At 50.9% G+C, this 18,226-nt stretch overlaps 1 long non-coding RNA gene across 1 annotated transcript in view; it reads right to left on the reverse strand.

Moving 5' to 3' along the window:
• Positions 1-1,744: 1,744 nt before the first annotated feature.
• Positions 1,745-18,226, reverse strand: part of LOC142070926 (uncharacterized) — a 158,424-nt gene continuing 141,942 nt past the window's right edge. The window contains exon 5 of the long non-coding RNA XR_012666855.1: positions 1,745-6,881. This is a non-coding gene — a long non-coding RNA (uncharacterized LOC142070926). The remainder of the gene's footprint in view (positions 6,882-18,226) is intronic.

The raw sequence follows: 18,226 nt of genomic DNA on the forward strand, positions 1-18,226 counted from the left end.
ATCGAACTGAGCGGGGTCACTTTAGCCGGTGACCTGGGGAAGTTCGAAGCCACCAACGTTCCCATGGATGCCCCAGCATCTCTCCCATTCCTTGGTAGGAGTTACACCAGGCCCTTCCAGTTTCACGCCCTCCCTTAGGTCAGGGGTGGTCGATAGCACTCGCAGGCCGCATGTGGGAAGGTTTATGCAGCCCATGCCCTTTGGCCACCCCAAGAATGTCTCCCCATTGACCATCACCTTCTGCTCCCACTGGAGGTCCGAGGGGCCTGGCCCCAGGAAACTCCACACAGACATATAGGTTGGGGTCAGGAGTGGGAGCCTGTCCACATCCCCAACCATCTGGCTGACGGAGTCTATGGCCTTGGGACCCAGCAAGGGAGCTAGACACCGGGGCTTTTCCGCAGGGTCCCCTTGGTTCAAATCGCCAGCCTGCTCAAAGGCAGTGAGGTGGGCATCCACACACCCCCCCTTAACCAGGGGCAGCAATTTAGTCTCGAGGTTCCCTGCGGAACTGGCCCCCCGGGATCTATCCCCACTCACCCCGGGGAGGTCCCCTAGGCCTCTCCGCCCCACCACTGCCAGTTCATGCTGCTGCTGCTTCTGCAGCTCTTTCTCGGGCTCTCGCTGTCTCCCACGGTCCTCTTGCTCTCTCAGACTCAGCTCCAATCCCGTCCGTCTCGATCCCCCGATGGGGAACCCGATTGTGAAGACCCTCGTCTGGTCGGGGACAGGAGTCTTGGCGATGCCTGGCTCCCGCTTCAGCTGCTCCCAGATCCTGCTATAGCCCCAGTTGGGGTCAGGAATCTGTTCCTTAGAGCGGTCATCCTCCTCCAGCTGCACGATTAACTCTGCTTTGGTGAACTTCCCAATGCTCAACCCTCTCTTTCTGCACAGGGTTACAATGTCCTTCTTAAGGAGACGGTGACAGGCCATCACTCCGCTCCTCCCAAGTTGTTGTGGACTCACAGGCCCGTGTGTTCTCAGCTCCCCACGGTTTCCAGGGAGAACCCCTAGTGTGCCAGCCCTTCTCGAGGTCACCACCTCTTTGCCAGGGTCGAGCTGCAGACTCCTCCGCCCCTTGGACTGCTCGCTGCAGTCCCCAGGGGAACCCTGTTACTGCACAGTCCTTCTCGCTGGTCACACACTCCCAGGGGTTAACCGCCCCCCGAAACCGCTCCTCTCTGAGCCTTCAGCAGGCCTGGTCCTCGGCAATCCCCCTTCGTGTTACTGCTCCCCAGTCACTTACTGCAGGAAGCGCCATCCATGGGGTGCAGTACATCCCACCACTGCCACCAGTTGTCACGGAGTCCCTGGGCGATGATCTGGAACTGCTCCCCATGAAGCCAGTCAGGACTCTGGGGCAGTCGCCTTTCTGTGAGCAGCCTGTCTTCAGGACACGCAGCTCACTCAGCTTCCACCTTCCTGGGTCTGACCTCGGAGCATTCAGCATCCTCTGCCCCTCCGTGCGCTTCCCACAGCGAGTCCGCTCAGGCGGGGCTCCTGGGGAAGCCAGAGGGTCCTGCACCCCAACTTCGCAGTCAGACGTGACTCTCAGCCAGCCAGTAAAACAGAAGGGGGATTGCCGAGGACCAGGCCGAGTTCAGAGTGGGGGAGGAACCTTGACATGGTGGCAGCGGTGGGATACCTTTAGCTTCTTAACCCTTTACAGGTGAGAGGAGCTTTCCCCTGGCCAGGAGGGATTTCAAAGGGGTTTACCCTTCCCTTTATATTTATGACAACATGTAAATCTCAGATCAAAGTCAGGGAAGACTTGGGTGTATCAGCTTCCAATGCTCTGAAACTCTGGAGTTTGGGGTTAGCAGACACATTCTGTGTGGACTATGTGCTTACAAGTCCTACAAGGTGAAATCTTCCCTGTCCACTGCGACCATGAATGAGTCCCAGGGCTTGTCTACACTAGGGTATGTTTTGCACCGATGATGCAGCTAAGCCTATGCAGCTGTGCTAGAGCATTGTAGGTGTACTGCACTGATGTTAAAGGTGATTTGAACCAGAACAGCTTGTTCCACTTTCAAACCACCAGTGCTAGCCACTTTATATACGAGCACAACACATCTACATTAAGGGTTTGCACTAGTGCAGTGGCCTTGGTGCAAAATGCTCCCTATGCAGACCAGCCCCCAGAATCAGGGGAACCTGTGCAGTGCTGCAGCATGGGGTGTGTGCAAGATTTAGGGAGCCTGTATGGGGGGCGGTCTGGACCTTGTGTGTCTCCGTGTACCTGGGCTTGGGGACGGGGCAGGGCAGTGATGTCACCAACACTGTTTCAGAGAGTAGACGTGCACACGCATTAGGTGCTGATGCTTCCACAGGGCTTCAGGAGTAGAGGATTTCTTTCACTCTCTACCCCCTCCCGTTGGACTCACCAAGCCTAGCAGTGATTTGGTTAGTGCTCTGGGAAAGCCCGGTGCTCTAAGGTTTACCGTAGGTGAGAGCTGCTCCTGATGGCACATGTAGGGCTCGTCTGTGTCCTGCTGCAAAGCCTTCATTTGTTCTGGCCACACAAGAGGGCCCATTGCCCAGCAGCGACTGCTCGGTGCCTGGTCTCAATCAATAAGGCGAAGCACCCCTGGGCGATGGGGGTGGTGTGCCTTTGCTGAGTGAATGAAGCCCGGGCCCTCTGGCTTGGAGAACCCACAGCGGCACTGCAATGGAGGCTGGAGAAGCAAATATGCTCATGGCATCATGGCAGAGTGGCTGCAGGCAGGCAGGTCTCCACGGCAGGATCTGGGTTTATTGTGCCTCGGATGTTAAGATCCCTACAATAGTCAAACTCCCACGATTGTAAATGGGCAGTTTGCCTGGGCGGGGCAGCAGCATCCGGCCCTGACCTGGTGCCAGTTACAGTCTCCAGCCCCTTCATATTACAGTCCATGAGAGAGGTCGCAGGGCTGTGTCCTGGCCGGGAAGCTGCAGCCATTCTGAACGAGGTGCCCACCCCAGCCCCACCCCCACCTGGAATAGGGTGTAAATCCCACACGGGTGAACAAAGGGTTAACAGGTGCCTAAGAGTTCAGATGGCCCACCTGGCTGCACTTGGAGGGTGTGTGAGGTTTGATTGGTTCTCAGACCCAGTGCGGAGGAGCTGGGCCTTCTCCATAAAGGAAGGAAGTGAAAGTTATGAGGGAGATCTCAGGAGGGAGAGGGTTAAATTGCCTTCCCTCTGGGACAGGATCCATGGGGAAGCTGTGGGAGAGGAGCTTGGGAAAAGGGCCTGGATCCAGGGGAGTAGGCCCAGGAGTGGGTGTTCCCCAGCAGGAAGAGGGAGCTGGGGAGAACTCATCAGGACAGCAAGCTCATGCCCGGCCAAGTGGAAACGGCTCTAGCTGGGCTAAGTTTGTTTGGGGTTTGGGTGTTCTTCTGGAGGATGCCAGGAAAGCCACCACCCTGAGAGAAGAGTGGGGCTGCAGAGCAGGCCCGGACGGGTGGGAGACACCAAGGTGTTAATTGCAGTTGTGGGGGACGCTCTTTCTGTGGGACACTGATCCCCTGGGTTGGGTGAGACGCTACAGTGAGCTGGCCAGAGGGCTGAGTCACGGGAAGAGGCAGACAACCATAGGGCCGGAGCAGCTGCCTGCATCTGGCGCTAGATGAAGAGATCCTGCTACGTCACACTCAGGCACAAGTCACTCTTGCATATTCCCTTTCTGTGCACTGAAGATGGTGCCCGCAAAGCAGGGGAAGCCCATGCGGCTGGGTCAGCAGCACATTGAATCCGGAGGGATGGGAATGCTACATCACAGGGATGCCCAATGCATGGGGCTGGAGAGAACCACTTTCTTCCTGAGTAAGGGAGGGGGCTTGATGGCTCTGGTGTGCACCATGAGCTCCTGAGCCTTTTGCTTCTCGGTCCCCATCCAGAACCCTGGGAGACGTTCCCCTCGGAAGGATCTTGATTTAGTTGGGGTTGGTCCTGCTTTGAGCAGGGGGTTGGACGAGATGACCTCCTGAGGTCCCTTCCAACCCTGATATTTTATGATTCTATGATCTTCACTGGCGTGTGAGAAAGGAGCTGGAGGACTCATTGCACAAGTGACTTCTCCTCAGGTGGTATCGTTTATGGCAGTCTGAGGTGGAAGACCAAGGGCTGAATGCCCAGATTATCTGACGTGCCCCCTAATCATGAAGGAGAGCCAGCTGCTCTGGGTCTGTCTGAAGCTGAAGTGCAGAACACTGTGGGGGCAGCTGGTGGGCAAGGGGCACTGAGCTCCATGCAGGGCTCACTGAGGGGGAAAGCTATGGCCTGGGTTACGCTGGAGGTCAGAGAAGGTGAGCGTGATGGTGCCTTCTGGCCTTACAATCTATGGGTCAAGTCCTGGCCCCATTGACATCAACAGGAATTTTCCCCTTGGTGTCAATGGAGCCAGGATCTCACCCTGTGCACTTCTGTTACATCACGGTCATCATCAGCGGAGAATGAAGACAGGACCTTCAAGGCCCAAACCAGCCTCACTTGAGCTACAGGATAGCTCCTCTAGCATTGAGTAGCAGGCCATTCAGGCCAGCTCCTAGACCACAGGGATAAACCGGCGTGTCACACCCTCACTGCCCCATAGACACCAGTGGGCGCTGGATCCGGCACAAAATGAGAACTAGCAGCTGAGATGGCAGCTCCTTCCAGCATCCCTGCTCCCAGTGCCATGAACCCCCCCCACACTGTGGCTCCAGCCCTGAGACCCACAGCATTGCCAGCTGGGGCTGTGAAGCCAGGACTGGCTGTTACAATCTCCTCAGAAGGGTTTGTTCGGTGTCTGCAATGGCCTGGATTGAACACAGGGTAGAGAGGGATCTCCTGGGAGCATCAGGTGGGTCTGCTAAGCACGTGGCAGCCCCTCCGTGACTCCGGTGGAAATGGTGTATGAGGTAGGCAAACAGATTTAGATTCAACTGCATAAACCATGTGTGCTTAGAGCCTCCAGGAAGTCTTTCAATATTAGCCCTGGGCATATTAGCTTTAGATGAGATCCAGGGTGTGTCGTTATTTTAATACCCAATACAGTGATTCTGTGCCTGGCTTCCCTCCCCCAGCCTAAAGTAAACATTGGTGGAGTTGGAGGGACTGGGAAGGCTCTGAGGATCGGCAATGGGCTATGAAGCCTGGTGCCATTTCAAATCTAGCCATCTGAGTGCATAGGAAGTGAGCTCTCGGTCTCCTCACACATGGCTCTGTGGGTGTAAATTTCAGCCCAGCTAAGCCGGGGGACCCAGGAGTCCAAAGTGCCCTGCTGCTGCTCCAGGGAGGATAGTCAAGTTCCAACATCTGCCCTTTGCCCTGTCTCTTATCGGCTCTGTGGCGGCAACAAGAAGCCACACTAGTTCTGAGCTTGTGTGCTAAAGACAATAGTGTGGCTGCAGTGGCATGAGGGCAGGAGAGGCCAGCCACCCAAAGAATGTAGCTAGGGTCGGGATTGTACTCGGGCAGCCGTTAGCTCATCCCGCCACTGGTACCACTATGGCTATGCTTCTGTTTTCAGCATCCTAGCTTGATCTGGGCTAGCACAGAGGTGTCTACTCGAGCTGGAATTTCCACCCTCCAGCTGTGGGGTAGCCATACCCCAAGGTGGGGAGGGGTAAAGAGAAAGCAGCCTGGGTTAGGATTCATGTTTGGAGAGGGAGGTCAAAGGGGCCGGGTGTTGGCGAGCCCCAGCCTGGTTCGCTTGTGGGAAGGCACATCCCAGGGAAACTAAACTTGGGACAGCAGTTCCCATGCACCTTTCTCCTCCCTCCAGGGGAGGGGAAGCCTTGGTAAACTGCCCCCCATGTGCCTTGCCAGCAGGGTTTGAACCTCAGACCCACAGCACAGATTTCAACCCCTGGAGCTAAAGGAGTAGCTCCGTCAGCTGGCAGCAGTTGTAGGCTGTTCTCCTCTAGTGGACCAGTCGCCCCACGCAGGCATGACGCACACCGTGCTGAGGAGGGTTACACACACACTGCTGTGCTTGTTCTGTAGATAAATAGCAGGCGTCCCTCTCCACGGCTGCCAGCTTGGTGTCTTTCGCAAGCATTCATGTCACTTGGATTTTCCTTCCAACATCTCACGCCCCTACGTAGCTGCCAGCGCCCTGCCGTGTAACGTCCCTGCGGGGTGCCGGAAAATTAGCTCAGGGTGCTGGGATTCAGGGAGCACGTCACCCCCTACCATGGTTCCTTTTGTCATCGTTAGCTGTAAACACCCATCATTTATGATCAACAGCCTAGAAGAGGGGTGAGGTCTTTAATTCTGTGATTTCCTGCTGCCTTCAGCCTCTGACTCGCTCCTCCCTGCTGTTTCTGTACCAAAGGCCACAGAACTGGGTGTGGGGAATACCCCTGGATTTTGTGTATGTGTGTGGGGGTCTCCCCATTCAGTTCTGGGTCTAGGGCCTGCTGCCGGGGAGGGCTAGCCTCAGCTGGGCTCCGTTTTACACCTTCCCCAGCCCAGTGCAGCAGTCCCTGTTGAACTGCTTCCGGCAGCTCAAAGCACTCAGCACCTTTGAAAATCAGGCCACTGATTTAGGAGTCTATCCATGGGACTTGACACCAAACTTTGGGCACCCCAGTTTGAAATTTCCAGCACTGGTACCTTGCCCAAAGCCATGCCCCAGACCGATGGCAAAGACGGGATGAGAACCTAGGACCAAGGTATGAATTAGCCCAGGTGTGCTCTTCGTCTGGAAGCTTGGATCTGACTCATGGATTCTTCATTTCATCCTTTCTTGTTCTCTCTCTCAGTATTTTTCTCCTTTTATGACCACTGAGGACAATCTCTGCTGGCTTCAGATGTTTATGAAGCAGCAGTTAGGGGGAAGCCAGCTTCTAAGAATTCTGCAGTCAGTGTGAGTAGGTTCAAGTTTGGCTGAGCTCTGAAGAGTCTATAAAGGCTGAAGAAAATGCACAGAGAAACATTAGTGGAATTATTAGAACATCATTTCCATGCTCCAGTAATAAGAAAAGAGATGGAGCCAGGAGCTGACCTGCAAAGAAGCAGCATCTCCTTCAGCTTTGCCAAGGACCAGAGAGCTCTGGCTACCAGGCACTTGGGTCAGGGAAGGCTAATCGTTCTGCCTTTTCTTAAGTGCCTGGATCTTCGCTGCCTGACCCCTGCTTACTGCCCCATCCTGCTCTGATGCAATCACAGCATCTTGACTGGGATTTCAACACGCTCCATCTTGCGCCATGATTGGAAACGTCCACTAAGCCCCACCCCCTCAGCTGGGAATTACCCGTCCTGCTCTCTTCTAACTCACTGCACCAGAAATGTCTGGTATCTCAAGGAGCACGTTCAATGGGGTTAGCGACGTGGGGGCTCAAGCAGTAGCTGTTCTGGTCTGGGCTCATCTCTATTTAGGAATAGTCATACTGGACACCGTTAAACTGGCAAGGGCGTAACAAAAGCCCCATTTTACAGATGACCACTCAGTGAGACTGTGGTTGGGTCCCTCTGCCTATTATTTGTATTTCTATCGCACCTAGAAGCTCTAGTCACAGACCAGGACCCCATTATGCTAGGGGCTGTACATGCACAGAAGAAGGAGGGGAGCTTGCTTCAAAGAGCTTCCAGTCTAAATAGATTTCAGAAGTCCAATGAGATCAGATTAGCCCCGCTCTAGCGTCTGTCATTCAAACCGTCCCTTGATATGGAATTCAAACCCACAACCACTCACCTGCCATCCAGGATTCCTACCCCCAGGCTACTTTGATTCCTCTGCCCCCTTCTATTCCCTGCCTCCTCGTGTTATGCTAATCACATAGGGTCAGCTCTCCTGGTTTACAGAGTGTTACGGAAGGCCCTGTTCATTCATTCACTGATCACATTTTTGGAGGCTATTTCTCATGTGTGCTATGGGTTTTCCTTGTGGTGAATTTTTTTCCCCTTTGTTGTTCTCCAGTTTTTTATTTTATAATAGCTGCGGTTCATGGAGTTGAAACCAACATGGGATCTGAACTTTCCATGGTATATCCGTTCCCGGACAAGACTAGGGATAACGTTTTAAAGATGTGTCAAGGTGACTTAGGAACCTAAGTCCGACTGACTTTGGATGAGACTTCAGAGTTTTATGAGGAGAGGCTGAGGGAACTGGGGTTATTTAGCCTGCAGAAGAGAAGAGTGAGGGGGGATTTGATAGCAGCCTTCAACTACCTGAAGGGGGGTTCCAAAGAGGATGGAGCTCGGCTGTTCTCAGTGGTGGCAGATGACAGAACAAGAAGCAGTGGTCTCAAGTTGCAGTGGAGGAGGTCTAGGTTGGATATTAGGAAACACTATTTCACTAGGAGGGTGGTGAAGCACTGGAATGGGTTACCTAGGGAGGTGGTTGAATCTCCATTCTCAGAGGTTTCTAAGGCCCAGCTTGACAAATCCCTAGATGGGATGATTTAGTTGGTGTTGGTCCTGTTTGAGCAGGGGTTTGGACTAGATGACCTCCTGAGGTCTCTTCCAACCCTAATATTCTATGATTCTAAGGCCCAGGTCATCCAAGGAATTTAGGCACCTAACTCCCATGGGAGTTAGGTGCCTAAATACCTTAGAGGATCTGGCCTACTTGACTAACTCAATTTTGAAAATAGGACTTTGGCTTGTAAGACAATTGGCTTCTTTAGAAAATCTGACCTTAACCTTCATGTTACTTTGGAACTTGAGGAAAAAAGGCCACAAGAAATATAAACAGCAATACGAATACTTTGCTATTTGGGATATTCCGGTTGCTACTGAATTTAAATTCATAGCCCTAAATTCTGGTGCTAGTTGTGTGAAAGCATATTCAAGACAACTCCTGTTCTAATAACAGTTTAACAGCTTAGCATGAGTCGAATTATGAATAACACTGAGAATAAGTCTACACTACGAAATTAGGTCAATTTTATAGAAGTCGATTTTTCGGAAGCGGTTTTATACAGTCGATTTCGTGCATCCCCACTAAGCGCAGTAAGTCGGCGGAGTGCGTCCACAGTACCGTGGCTAGTGTCGACTTTCGGAGCGGTGCACTGTGGGTAGTGATCCCACAGTTCCCGCAGTCTCCTCTGCCCACTAGAATTATGGGTTGAGCTCCCAATGCCTGATGGGGCAAAACCATTGTCGCGGGTGGTTTTGGGTACATGTCATCAGTCGCGCCTCCCTCTCTCCCTCCATGAAAGCAATGGCAGACAATCGTTTCGCACCTTTTGTCTTGGGTTAACCATGCAGACGCCATAGCACTGCAAGCGGGAGCCCGTTCAGCTCACTGTCACCAATGCTGTTGAGGGCAAATCTACTGTGGGGGCTGCTATGATCCAAGTAGCCAATGTAATCACTGATGTTCTGTTATCAAGGGTAGTGACTCTGGGAAATGTGTGGGCCTTTTTAGATTTTAGGTGCTTCGTATTCCTGTCCTTTGTTGCTAGTGAAGAAGTCTTGCATTCCACATTCCCCATTCCGTACATTCCACATGTAACAGCTCCAGGGTTTTCGCTCTTGCTCTTCCGCTGCAACTCTGCTATCCTGAGCTTCTGTGAGCTGGAGGCTTCTGCCTCAGGCTGCTCTCCCGGCCGGCAGCACCGTGCGGTCGCACCTACCCCTTGCTCCCATGGCTCATGAAGCCTGGACAGTAGTAAGGAGCAGTTCAACTGTTGGCTGCGCAAGTGCAGAATGGTGGCAGAACCTGCCTTTGGAACGGAGTTCTGACAGCGCGGATTCGTCTCCCCATAAAGCAATTGGATCCAGTTCCTCCCGTTCGGTCCACGCTGGAGCTCTTTTGCGATTCTGGGACTACATGGGCACCTGGGCTGATGAGCTCGCCATGCTGGCCAAACAGGAAATGAAATTCAAAAGCTCCTGAGGCTTTTCCTGTGTACCTGACTAGTGCATCTGAGTTGAAAGTGCTGTCCAGAGCGGTCACAATGGAGCACTCTGGGATAGCTCCTGGAGGCCAATACCATCGAATTGCATCCACACTACCCCAAATTCAACCCAGCGATGTCAATTTTAGCGCTAATCCCCTCGTCGGGGAGGAGTACAAAAATCGATTTTAAAAGCCCTTTAAGTCGACAAAAATGGCTTTGTCGTGTGGACAGGTGCAGGGTTAAATTGAGCCAACGCTGCTAAATTCGACCTAAACTTGTAGTGTAGACCAGGGCTGAGTCATCATGTTTGTTGGGGAAACAGAAGATAAAGTAACTATAAAGCTAGAAAGTACAGGTTGGGGTGAGCACACAAGTCCTGTCCTTACAGAAGAGGACAGTTAACAGGGAAATGAGGAACTAGTACATACGTATAAGAAAAGATAACAAAAAGTTATAGTCAGCCTAAAAAGAGATTGGGGAAGCTGTGAACTGACTGTTCCTAGAAGCCTGCATGATATCGTCCTGATGAGCTTCCCACTTGTAAGTAACTGATCACTGCTTGCTAATGTTTTGCCTGACTAATAAAGATTTGTTAAGCTGATTTGATGAGTGGTGAATTTCAATCCAACAAAACTGTGTGGATTACCCAGTGTGGAATTTAGCTAGGACATCACTTGCAAACAGAATCATGGAATCTACAGTGGCTACAAGTGGTTAGGACTGTAATTTTTAGGTTTGTTTGTACCAGAGCATCTTTAGCTGAACAGGGGAATTGCTTCTATATTGGCTCAGGACATCTTGACACCAATGGTCTGTGATGGGATGTTAGATGGGGTGGGATCTGAGTTACTACAGAGAATTCTTTCCTGGGTATCTGGCTGGTGAATCTTGCCCACATGCTCAGGGTTCAGCTGATCGCCATATTTGGGGTTGGGAAGGAATTTTCCTCCAGGGCAGATTGGCAGAGGCCCTGGGAGGGTTTTCGTCTTCCTCAGTAGCATGGGGCACAGGTCACTTGCTGGAGGATTCTCTGCTTCTTGAAGTCTTTAAACCATGATTTGAGGACTTCAATAGCTCAGACATAGGTGAGAAGTTTATCGCAGGAGTGGGTGGGTGAGATTCTGTGGCCTGCATTGTGCAGGAGGCCAGACTAGACGATCATAATGGTCCCTTCTGACCTTAATATCTATGAATCTATGAATCTTGTCACCAAGGAAAAAATGCAATTACCAGTGCACTGAGCCTTGAAAATTTGTAATAAATAATTATATTTATAATTAGTGAAATAATTAGTGATGCTCAGCAAACTCTCCGTCATTCAAATTGGCATCTCGATGAAGCTCCAACTTCCCAGCTCATCAAAATTCAGAGATACCTTTAAAAAAGCGATTTCTAAATCCATTTGTCTTTATATTGCATATTTCAATTTAGCAATAAAAATACTGCATGCTTTATGTGGCTCTCTCTACATCCCAAAGCTTCATGGGATCCCAGAAATGTATAATGAACGTATCAAACGTCTGACTCTCAATGTTGATAACATAAGCTGTAAAACATTGCTATCAAATACTATCGCTACTTACCACCAGATTAAATTAGCAAAGTGCCGTAAACTGCCCAAGAAAGAGAGTTAGCTGCATATTCAGCTCCATTTTTCTCCCTTGCCCTGGCAGAGGTACACAAAATTCCATTTTCCATCTAAACACATCAGAAATCTGTAATTCACATCCAATTTACCCTTAACAGAACAACAAATAAATAGGTAAAGGCCACCATCTCTGAGGCAAAATCCAGTGACAGAAGCAACGAACAACAGCATCTGTATTTACCCTTTGGGATATCAGTTCTCAGGAGGAACATTCCATAAGCTAATAAGGGCTTCTATGGTATCTTTCATGCAGGGATTGCAAAGCATTCTGCAAACACGTCAAGCCACCTGCTACCCTTGTGATGGGAGTAGGTGGCCCAACAGAGCAAGCCTCTAAACCCAACTCAGTGGCATTCTTCTGTTTGGCTGTAATGTGATAACTTTTGAAAAATGCATCCAATCCATTCCAAAATGTTGGGCATCAAGGGTGAGAACTCTCTTGATTTTGGGGGAAATCCAGAAAAACCTGATTTCACTGAAATCAAACAGCGAGCTGTGGCCATTTAGAGTTTTGTGGCATCAGAGGGAACAGAATTCTGCGCTTCCTGCTCCCATAGGTCGTCAGACGTACCAGCTGAGCAGGCAAGCCACCCAGTGGGCTCAATGACCAGCTCTCTTGCGGGAAAGGCTATAGGAGGGAGCTGGCATGAGGAAAATGTGGTAAAGTTCATTGTGCTGGGGAAGGGCAGGGTTTGCTTAAATAATACTTAAACCCTTTTAGCCAATAGAATACACCTGCTATTGTCCTTTATTCTTTTAGGTAGTTCACCTTGAAGAAATGGCTTGTGATTAGGGAGAGAGGCTGGGCCACTGGCTTTAGAACTCTGGGTTCAATTCCCAGCCTTGCCAAAGCTTGGGCAAGTCACTTAGGTTGGAATGTTTAAAAGGAGTTCGGAGCTTAATGCCTTTTGAACATTCCACCATCAATGGCTCTGTGCCTCAGTTTCCCATCTGTAAAATGAGGCTCATAACTCTCCTTTTGTCTGGCTTGTCTTTTTAGTGTGGGGTTTTCTAAAGCATCGAGCCTCAGAGTTAGGCACAAAGATGTGAGAGTTAGACACTTAGCTTTTTTGGCACTTTGGAAAATCCCACTCTTAGACTTCAAGTATCAGAGGGATAGCTGTGTTAGTCTGTATCCACAAAAACAACAAGGAGTCCAGTGGCACCTTAAAAACTAACAGATTTATTTGGCCATAAGCTTTCGTGGGTAAAAAACTGAAAAAAAAAAAATCTGTAGAAGTGGATTTTTTAACCCACGAAAGCTTATGCCCAAATAAATTTGTTAGTCTTTAAGGTACCACCGGACTCCTCGTTACTCTTAGACTTTGACTTCTTTGGGGCAGAGGCTGACTTTGCATTATTCTTTCGTACAGCTCCTAGCACATGGGGCCTTGAACCTTTGATAAAGGCCCCCCAGGGCACTACCATAAGAAGAGTATTAGATAAATAATAACAACCACAGAAAAAAATATTGGCAGGGAAACATCATTTTTAGAGGGAAAACCTAACCATATACAATACAAAGCTTGGGTCTATCAAATTAAATCTTTCCAAGCACTTAGAGTCCTAATCCTGCGAACATGAATTAAGTTAAGTCAATATGCACCATCCCATTGAACTCAAAGACACCACGCCCATGTGTAAGGGTAAGCAGGGGCATATGTGTTTTCAGGCTTGGCCCCGCATTACGGGGAAGGGAGAGCTAGATTTGGCCAATTAGCGGACGAAAGGAAATCAACGCACTCAATCTATTTGGACTTTGGCAAAGCGTTTGGTGCTGCATCTCATGAAATCTTACTTGATAGCTGGAATCGAATAGGGTTGGCTAGAAAGACGGTCGGGTGGACTGGAACAAAGGGGAATGAGAGATGAGGGTACAGCAAGCTTGGGGAGGGCGCAGGATGGGCAGTGCAGGGGTCGGTGTTAAACCCAGTTTTATGTAACATCTTCATTAATCTACAAAAGGCAGCAGAGGGCATGTTCATGTCCTTTGCAGATGATGCAAACATTGCAAATACCTGTGTGGGCAGAGACATAATACAAAGGGGACTAGGGAGAACACAGGCCGGGAAGGGGCGGGGAATGCTCCCTGTGAATGGGGTGGAGGCAGAGGAGTAGTGGGGGAGTTAGAGGAGCTACCGAGCCTGGAGGGTGCGGGCTTCCCAGTGGTTCATAGTGCAGGGGGCTGGGCCAGGGCGTCTAACTGGCTCGCTGCAGTGCCTAACATTATACATTGCAGCAGCCGTGCAGCCCCTCCTCTGCTCCTGCTCTCCTCCATGATATATTGGGGGCGGGAGGCAGAAATACAGATCTACCCCCCAATATTTCCATTGCAGGGCCGCTACCCCGCCCTCTTCCCCTTATTCCGCTGCCCTGGGAGAACAAAGACGTGAGCAGAAAACAATTAAGGACATTCAGGAAACGCAGCTGATATAAATTCGGGGGGGGGGGGAGATAATCTGAGACAAACAACTAGCCCCCCCCAAATACGTACCCATGGGGAACAGGTGGGTTTGTACGCAAGGCGGCTAGCCTGTGCCACTCCTCACCGCTGCCCGGGCTACTCTGGCTACTCTACTAGTTTTAGTGAGCTGGGAACCACCCCCAGCTGGAGGTGTAGATGTAGCCAGGGAAGACAGTGATGTTAAAAGATTAAGGGGAGGCTAGTGGGAGAGAAGGGGTGGCCTTGTGGTGAGGGTTCTACGGTGGCTACAGAGGAGAGCTGAGGTCTATCCCTGGCCCTGGGGATGTTCCTGAGCCTGTGTCTATGCTGCGTAGTTAAGCTGGCTGTGAGGGTCCCCTCTGCAAAGCACTGCTCCCAGTGTTGTGTCCTCACTGGTCCGGCAGCCTCTCCCACGGGTCTTTTTGCTGCATGGCTCTAGGATTCTGTCCCACTCTGTGGCAGAAGAATGTGTCTTCCCTTTGGGATGAATTGCAGGAAGGGCAATGGAAGACCATCACTGCGGTGCTTGTAGGCTGCAGCCTCACTGCAGTATGGATGGGTTCTAGCCAGAGTGAAACAAGAGCCCAAGCTGTATAAACCTATACCCCGAGCAGGGTCAGCCAACCTGGGCTTAAAGCACCTGCAAACCCAGATCAGAGGTTTTTCTGTGTGGGCAATAGAGGGGTTAAGGCTAAAACCCAGGTAAGAGCTGGTGTTAACTGTGCAGACTCTTAGTCAGAGGCGCTGACTTTTGGTTTTGCTCGTGGATGCCCCTTACGGGGTCTGCCCCCTCCCCCGATGCCCTGCCCCCACTCTGCCCGTGGGGCCCTGCCCCCACTCCACCTCTTCCTGCCCCCGCTCCTCCCCCTCCCCCAGATCCCTTCCCCTGAGCAGCTCCCACCCACTGCACGGCAGTGCTGACCAGAGCCGCCATGACCCAGTGCCTTCCACTCCATGATCCAATACTGGGTCAGGACCCACAGTTTGAAAGCCACCGATTTAGATAGCATGGCCCTTAAGAGGATTTTCCCAAAGATGGATAAGTAGCATTATCCCCATTTTACAGCATTATCCTCACTCAGGAAGTGAGGATAGGTCGTCTAATGACTTGGTAGAATTGAGAATATATGCAAGTGGCAAACTTACCTCACCGGTGGGTTCTGACTTCTGGAAAGTCAAGTTTAATTCCCTAAAGCTGAGTGATCAATATCGGCAGTAATCACTACAAGCGGACGGCTCATCTCCATATGTAATGCCCACAGACCCTGGCTGGGATCAAACCTGGGAACCTCGGGAGCGTAGCACATAAACCTTTACTGTATGAGCTAAAAGAGACAGCTCTCTCTGCCAATGCTGTAGCAGACTCATCAAGTTCTAGCTAGGCTAGGTGCCACGAGAGGGAGACAGAGTGCCCTACCGAGCAGGCGTGGGTTACACACAGAATGAAGCACATTCACAAAGCTTTGTGTGATCAAGGCCATAATCTGAAATACCCACGACCTTGCTCAATATTTCAATGCATGAGACAAACTGGAGGCTTTCAAATGGCGGGCTGGAAAGGTCACGTTTTGGTTAAGATTTCTGATTAATTTCACCAGCGGTTTAACCCATGATAAAATAACCAAATAATAAAAAAAAAACCCTAAACTAATTTTACAGCTTTGAAATCTCTGGCTTTCCTTTCGCATGCACATACTGAGCTGGGCTTCCTCAGTCTCAGCTGATGTTGTTCAACCCTTGAGACTGTTTTCTTTCTTTCTTGGAGTGACCTTGGGCATGTCACTTTATTCCATGCCTCACTTTCACAGAATCGTAGAATATCAGGGTTGGAAGGGACCTCAGGAGGTCATCTAGTCCAACCCCCTGCTCCAAGCAGGACCAATCCCCAATTTTTGCCCCAGATCCCTAAATGGCCCCCTCAAGGATTGAGCTCACAACCCTGGGTTTAGCAGGCCAGTGCTCAAACCACTGAGCTATCCCCTCCCCCACACTGTGAAAAAGGGAATGATGACACTGACTTCCTTCGCAAAGTGGTTTGAGACCTAGGGATAAAAAGCTCTAGATAATTGCTAGGCGTCACGGCACTTCGGGTGCTGCCCAATGCTAGGGCATTGCCGGAGCACAAAAGCCGTTGTTACTTTCATCCGCCCAGCCCTTCTGCGCTATGACAGCTGCTTCGGAAACGTCCAGCACCGGTCAAGGGCTGCTTCCTCTGTTCTCATACCGCTCATGCTAAAGCCTAATGCAGTTCCATCAGCACGGCTGCACTGTCAGCTGTTTGCAGGCCTGGCTTTCCCCTGGGCGGATGAAGCTGTTTTGCTGCCCAGGCTTGTTACCAGGACCCTGAAAGGTCACATCTTAGCCCAGGAAGGGCTGCGGGAGATGAAAGGGGCGGGGGAGGGGAAAGAAAGAGAAGAAGGGATGTGTGGGGGAAGGGAAATAAGAAAGCAAAGAGTGAGAAAGAGAAGGAAAAGGGAGGCGGGGACATTGCACAGACCAACCGACCCCTTGCTTCCCCAGATGAACTCAAGTGGCCAGGCCAAATGTTGTTTTATAATCCAGCAGCACGTCTTATGGGGGTTAAACAGCCAGTGCAGAGTCCCCCTGTCCTGGGGGGGGGTGTGCCTCTGGCTAGCTGGGTGACTCTAGGTCGGCCCCCCTCCTTGTTGGCTCTCCAGTATAGGGAATATTTCATAGTGGACTAGCAGCAGGAGTGGGGGCTGGGTGCACTGCACGCCAGTGATTCTGCACCTGAGGGATGGCCCTGGGGCTGCTCTAAGTTGCCCTGGGAAGCAGACCCAGTATGAGGGAGGCAGACGCAAAGGTGGCTTAAAGCCACCCAGAGTGGGGCGATAATTGAGCGGGACAACACTGTTAGACTCTTACACCTCTCAGAAAATGCCAAGGGACCTCTTTATAACCTCTGCCAGAAAAGACAAGGAGAAGGGACCTCGGGTTAGCGTATCTCCCAACAGGGCCTGGTCCCTGAATGGTGCCTTTGAAGATTATCATAATAGAAATGAATTGTAACAACACTGTAACGTCCCCTGGAGAATGGCACCTCCATTAATCCCTTCACTGCTAGGGCCCCACCCCAGTGCTGTGGGGAGCAGTGTCCTGTCGCCATCCCTACAGAATGCCACCGCATAGAGCACATGGCCCATGGGCCAGAGCTGTGCATGCATTTGACCCACACCTGGCAATAATTCCAATACCAGGAATTGAGAATATGAGCTATTACCAGCAGGATAGTGAGTCTGTGTGTGTGGTTTTTGGGAGGAGGGTGAGGGGGTGAGAGAACCTGGATTTGTGCAGGAAATGGCCCAACTTTATTATCATGCACATTGTGTAAAGAGTTGTCACTTTGGATGGGCTATCACCAGCAGGAGAGTGAATTTGTGTGGGGGGGTGGAGGGTGAGAAAACCTGGATTTGTGCTGGAAATGGCCAACCTGATGATCACTTTAGATAAACTATTACCAGCAGGACAGTGGGGTGGGAGGAGGTATTTTTTCATATTCTCTGTGTATAAATAAAGTCTGCTGCAGTTTCCACGGCATGCATCCGATGAAGTGAGCTGTAGCTCACGAAAGCTCATGCTCAAATAAATTGGTTAGTCTCTAAGGTGCCACAAGTACTCCTTTTCTTTTTGCGAATACAGACTAACACGGCTGTTACTCTGAATCCAATACCAGGCAATCTCTGCATGGCTTTGGCATAGCCACCCCTCTTATACTGAGTCCGGCTCTAGGCAACATGGCCCAGATCTTCAGAAGCGTATAGACACCCCACACCTACTGATATCAGTGGAAGTTGGGACCCTAAAATAAATGTACCTGTTAGATATTGACAGACTGGAGGGAGTGGAATCATCCCGAGCCTGGATTGGTGAGGTCACTATAGCTAGCAGGGCTAAGCAACAACAACGTGAGGGGGACGTCATAACGGCCTTGTAGTTGAAGGCTAAGCACCAAGGATGGATACTCTCTAAGAACCAAGTGTTGTTATTCCAGTGAGTGCCTGCCTACAGCTCCTGCTTTGAAGTGACCCTCTACTGTGATTTTGCCTGACCTTTAATTAAAGCCCCAGATCTGCCAAGCAAGTGATTCTTTGTGAGCTCTTTGGGCGGTTGTTGGAAGACAGGCTTTGCGGTATCATCATTTCAATCGGTCTGGTGGAGCGCCGACACCAGGACTGCACGCGCTAGGCCAGCTCACCCGCGGGTGTGAATCAGTGATTTCTGCTCTGCCTGTTTACTCGGGTTGCCAACTTTCTGAGCGAATAAAAGCAAAACACCCTTGCCCCGCCCTTTCTCCGAGG

The sequence above is a fragment of the Caretta caretta genome, chromosome 2 (assembly GCF_965140235.1).
Source record: "Caretta caretta isolate rCarCar2 chromosome 2, rCarCar1.hap1, whole genome shotgun sequence".
NCBI lineage: Eukaryota > Metazoa > Chordata > Testudines > Cheloniidae > Caretta > Caretta caretta.